The sequence below is a fragment of the Aethalodelphis obliquidens genome, unplaced genomic scaffold, assembly GCF_003676395.1.
Source record: "Aethalodelphis obliquidens isolate GAN/ISIS:26980383/991018 unplaced genomic scaffold, ASM367639v1 scaffold1, whole genome shotgun sequence".
Classification (NCBI taxonomy): domain Eukaryota; kingdom Metazoa; phylum Chordata; class Mammalia; order Artiodactyla; family Delphinidae; genus Aethalodelphis; species Aethalodelphis obliquidens.
This window is the reverse complement of record NW_020837945.1, coordinates 78,345,049-78,351,048: the sequence shown is the minus strand read 5'-3', so window position 1 is coordinate 78,351,048 and position 6,000 is coordinate 78,345,049.

The window sequence follows — 6,000 nt, the reverse complement described above, 5'->3', positions numbered from 1 at the left end:
TCAGAGGAGTAACTTCCTTCACTGATTTAGAGAGGTTAAGAACCTTCAATCATTTATTCATCAAATATTTGTGGAGTGCCTACTGCGTGTTAGGTACTCTTCTAGGTGCTGGGGTTTCAGCTGTGAGCAAAATTGTCAAGAATCCCTGCCCTCATGTAGTGTACATGTCTGTGTGTGTTGGGGGTGATAGAGGCAGAAAATAATAGATAAGTAAATCCTGCAGTATATCAGATCAATATAAATACTAGAAAGAAATACAACTCGGAAGGAGAGGAGGGAAGCGGCCTTATTGTGAAGATTTTGCCATTTTAAGTTGGGCAGTCAAGGGAGGTCTCGCTAAGACAGTGACATTTCATCAAAGACCTGAAGGAGATAAGGGGGTGGGCATGTGAGGGTCTGGAGAGGAGTGTTCTCAGGCAGAGTGAACAACAAGTGCAAACTGCTATGAGGCACGGGTGCACCTGGCAAGCTCAAGGACCTGCATGGAAGCCAGTGTGTCTGGGGCAGAGCGAGCAAGGAATAGAGTGGCCAGAGGAGGTAACTGGGCTAGATCACAGGGGCTTTGGAGATCAGAAAATGTATGGAGCAGAGAACTGACGTGATCTGACTTACATTTCAAATAGATCACTCCGACTGCTGTTTCTAGAAGAACTCCTGTGTGTAGGGCTGGGGGTGGGGGGGGGCAGTGTTGGTAGAGGGATGGCAAAAGCAGGGAAACTGGTTAGGATGTTACTGCAATAGACCAGGTGGGTGATAGTGGAGGCTAAGCTTGCTGAGAATATAATCAGAGTTGGGCTCTGCGGGAGGCTATATAATGGTCCCCAAACATGTCCGTGTTCTAATCCCTAGAGCCTTATGGCAAACAGGATGTTACAGGTGTGTTTAAAGATCTTGAGGTGGGGAGATTATTCTGGGTTATTGGATGAGCCCAGTGTAATCACGAGGGTCTTTATAAGAGGGATGCAGCTGAGTGAGAAAGAGAAGAAACAACGTGAGGATAAGAGAAGGAGAGAGAGAAGATGTTACACTGCTGGCTTGGATGATGGAGGAAGGGGCCATGAGACAAGGAATAGAGCTGGCTTCCAGAAGCTTCTCTGAAACGTCAAAGAAAAGGTTTTCCCCTAACGCTTCTCAAAGGAGTGCAGCCTTGCAGACTTCTGGCCTCCAAAGCTATAAGACAAAATAAATTGTGTTGTGTTTTTAAGCCACTACATTTGTGGGGATTTGTTATAGCAGCAACAGGGAAGAAATATAAGCTATATTATAGAGTTAGAACCAACAGTGTTTACTGATGGAATGGATGCAAAATGGGAGAAAAAGAAAGTCGGGGATAACTTTAAGAGTCTGTGATGGAGTCACTGGAAGGGTGTCCTTTATTGTGATGGGGAAGACCTACTCTGTGACAGTGAGACCAGGTCCATCTGGCTGTGCCCTTTCTCCTCTTACTATGCGAAAGAGCTGAGCCAGGATGACATTCATGGGAGATGCACCCAGCTCAGTTGGTCAGATGGGTTTCTCCACTGCCATCACCCTTCCCCTAATTTCCCGGCAGAGTTCACACTCTGTTGCAGCTTCTCTCTATCAGCACTCCCTCACTGTGCTCTGATGCCAGCAGGTAGCACAGAGCTGGATGAGATTAGACACATATATTTTATTTTAAGGCACAGCCGAGAAAACACTCAGGAAATAAAAGTCGTTTTGATGTAAACTGTATTATCTGGAGGCCTGTTGATGGTCTGCTGATGGGGTTCTCAGGCTGTGGGATAGATTCCTTACACAGAGCATCACTGAAACAGCCGCCTACAACACTGCCCTTCTCTGGCTATCCTCAGCCAGTGACCAGAGTCCTATTAGAGTAGTGAGGGGAGTGACAGGCCCCTCTGACTCTGGCTCTGGCTCTGGCTCTGCTACTCACCTGCTGTCCCTCTCTCATCTTCAGCTTCAGTTTCCTCATCTGTAAATTGAGAGTTCCGGAGCCAATGTTTTCCATGAGGCTCCTTGAACCTGGTTCTCTGGTTCTCACCAATATCAGCGGTGTGTCTTAGAAGCTTGAACGAGCCTTCCGCCAGCCATGGTTCTGTCTTGCATTCTGAGGAGCAGGCACTGACCTGCTTCTCTCACCTTCTCTCCCCTGCCGTCCCACTGGGCTTTATTCTGACCCTGGAGTGATCATTTCTTAGGCTGCACTAGAGGGCTTGTTTCTGTTCCAAGTGGTCCGCGATTCACATGTCCACAGGACTGAGCTGTGAGGCTCTATCTATTCAGTAGAGTCCAAGGCAGATGGCCACACTTCCTTTCCAGACTGGACATCAAATGCCAGGGACTCGGTGAGGGGCACCTTCCTTCTGGCTCGGAGCTCTCTGAGGCAGACACACAGGGCAGGTTCCGGCCACCTTCTGTTCTGGTTTGCCTAATGATGCTTTTGGTGAAAGACAAGGAAGAAGAGAAAAAGCAAAGAAGGAAGGGATTAGACTGTTTAGAGAGTGTGGCAGAAATCCTTTACCTTTGGGGAGGACGTTTCCATGAAAATAAGACACAAAACAAAACACCCTCCTGCTGCCTCCCAGGAGGACGGGCAGATCTGCTTTGTGAATGTGCCCCCCATCTTCTTCCCTGGACCAGGTTGATGAGTTGGAGCCTGCTGGGTCTACGTGACAGAAGTTCTCGTAAATTCCACCATCCTCTCTCCTTTCTGGCTGTGGGGACCCTGATCTGTCTAACAACACCAAAGACTGAATTACTAGTGCCGTGTATTGTGCAATGTGTATTATAGAGACTAATAAAAGCTTGAATAAATAAGCAAATGGATTAAAAGGATATTGTCTATTTACTGCAGGACTTTATTAATGTTACATCACTCTTTCCGTTCTCAGGGATTACATTTATAAAACAAAGACTCTGCCCAAACCTTTTGTGATGGAAAACATATTGAATGACGACGTCATAGTTATTCACCATCACCACGGGAGGGTCCTTCAAACCATCTCATGTAGGAAATAGTAACTATCATTATTTCCTGGTTTTCAGACTGTTCTTACTAATTTGTATCACTCAGTCCACCAAACAGCCCTTGTGAACTAGGTTTCATTATTATTCTCTTTGGACAGCTGTGGAAACTGAGGCTCCCAGAAATCAAGTGGACCAAAAGCCTTTTAATACCATCAAATGGGAAGAGCAGGCATCACCTTTCTTAAACCATCCTTCCCACCAACGTGGAATTACACTGGCCTCCATTTATTTAGTTCAGTTTGCTCCCATCTTGTTGGGTTCTCTCTGTTTTCCTTCTTTTCACAGCTCTGTTGGCTTCTTTTCTCATTCCCTCTTCTGAGGAATAAAACCAAATTACTCTCATTTTCACTGCAGAGGTTTGCCCACTTCTCTGAAGCTGTCCGCAAAAACACATTTTCTATCTCAAGAGCTTATCGAGGTATTTTTTTTTCTTCTTGCCCTAGACAAAGGCAAATTTCTTCTTAAGAAGAATTATTGTGAAAGCTGTGAAGACAATAAAGCTTATTGCCTCCAAACTTTTCTTCAGAGTAGCTGGTAGTTATTCTTATAATGATAAAAATGTACTCCACTCACACCACATTTACACCCTGCTGCCCTGGGTCTGTGCCGTTCTGTGCTCACAACTTTTTGCTTCAATGTTGAATCAAAGTATACTGTTTAAAAAATATTTTAAATGGTAATTAATCTGAGCAATGCACTTAAAAAAAGATAAAGTTTCTTTCCAGCTTTTCAGATAAAGAGATAAGCAAGGGAAGAACCAACTCTGAGAATTACAAAAGTTACCCAAGGAATAGGTCTCCGAAGGTGGCATATTTCATCAGGTAAAGGAAGAGATGGAGGTGGTATTTCAGGTAGAGGAAATAGGATGGACAAAATTAGAGAAGCATAAGCAAGCATGGTGTGTCAAGGTCATAGAGAGGGAGAGACCAGGGGAAAGTGAGAGATGATTCTGGAGGAGGAGGGCTGGGAAGATAGAAGGACAGAGTTATATCCCCAGTCCTGGTGATTTCTTAGAACTGACGGCAAGCCCAATAGAGATGAATGATGGGAAGCTTTCATAGACTATGGAGCGCTGCACTAATATAAGGCAGCTGCGTTTGCTCATACCGATATTGTTATTCACGTGTGCTTGTCATTGTTATTATCAATGACTTGAAGTCAGCCACGAGTCCCACACAGGAATGATTTGATTCAGTGGCTGGTGTTTTTAAATTATCTTCTATGTTGTTCTTGGTCTTAGGAAGGCAATGTGGGATGGGCAATGAGAAACAGGACTTCTGTTTTTCTCAGGTCCTGCAGGTTCATACCCGTAACTTTGGGGTAAAGTCTGTTGTGGTAGGTGATGCTTTGATGGAAAGTTTTTTTTGTGGAGTTTGAGCTGCAAAGATTCACTGTCACAGTCTTGTAAGCATTGCAAAAGAGTGTAGGAGGTGGCCTTCTCAGACATTGCCACTCTCTGCTTCATGTCATAATAAATTCTAAAATTCAAATTCCAAAGGAACACCTCTCTGGTGGTTGGGTGGGCAGATGGGTGGAGGGGTAGACATTGCTGAGAAGGAAGTGGGTGGAGTTGTCAGCCTGAACTGAGATGGGCTACAGACCTCACTGGGACTTACAGATGTCTGGGATGTCAGTTAGCACCTCTTGACAAATGATCTATGAGTTGAATTTTCTGAAAGAAAAATAAAATTGAGTGGAAGGACCCTAGGCAGTCTGTGAGTTGACTCTGGGGATCTGATTGGGCGATTTCTTCTTCACGGTGGGAAGATAATCCCACATGGGCATCAAGGGGATGGGGACCCCATGCAAGGTGCTGCTATATTATTTATGATAATCTTTGGTTGGCGGAATACAATAGACTTTGGTGCTCAATAAACCCCTTCTTTAATTAGAAGTCTTAGGATCGGTCGTCTATTTTGTACTGTTATTTTCTTTGTTTACTTTTAGGTTTTTCTCAGTGTTTGGTAAATTTTCATCTTGAATATGTCAGCCTGTCTCAGTTGTGCTAAGAAAAACAAGGAGAAAGATTATGTTTACCTTGAGTGAAGAAGAAAAGCGGGGAAGTATTTCTCTCTCATCCTCCTTGCCTCCCCAGCCCTGGGAGATGGGGACTTAGCTTGGTGGTGGCAACAGGCATCAAAATAAAAGAACTCCAGGGAAAGATAAAAGCTCAGAGGAAGTGTTGGGATGCTGGCGTTGCCCCACCCTCTTCACCTGCCAGAACTGTTTCCATGTATATTCTTCTCTGGGGGATAAAAATGTAGATCATCAAATGGAAAATTCTTGTGTGCTTCATATTCAAAGCAATGATTCCTTCTAGGGTGTTTTGTTTCTGTTTTTGTGTTTAAATCCCTTATGACTAGCATCTATGGAGTAGAGGAAATGAGCTTTAACTGAAAGGGCACCTCAGAGAGATCCGGGTTGGATCTTTGGCTTTGCACTGTGGCATGACCATGGGCACATCCCCGAACTTCAGTTTCCTTCCCTGTGATGATATTTGTAATACCTACCTCATGGGATGATCAGGAAATTTTAGGACAATGTGTGTGAAGTACCTATTCACTGAGTACGTGGTAGACATGTACATGTACAGCTTTTATCGTTATTTTATTATTTTTTTTTTTTGCGGTACGCGGGCCTCTCACCGCTGTGGCCTCCCCCGTTGCGGAGCACAGGCTCCGGATGCGCAGGCTCAGCGGCCATGGCTCACGGGCCCAGCCGCTCCGCGGCATGTGGGATCTTCCCGGACCGGGACACGAACCTGTGTCTCCTGCATCGGCAGGCGGACCTCTCAACCACTGCGCCACCAGGGAAGCCCTATCGCTAATTTTTTATTACATATGACTGCTGACGTAATCTAGTAGAAGATCAGCATGGAGGGCAAGATTAGAGGGAATAGGCACGATGGTCTTTCTCCCCTTTCTTGTGTTATGAGAAACCACGTGCTTCGGGAAATAGCACATGCATTAGAATCAGACTGCCTGTGTGGCC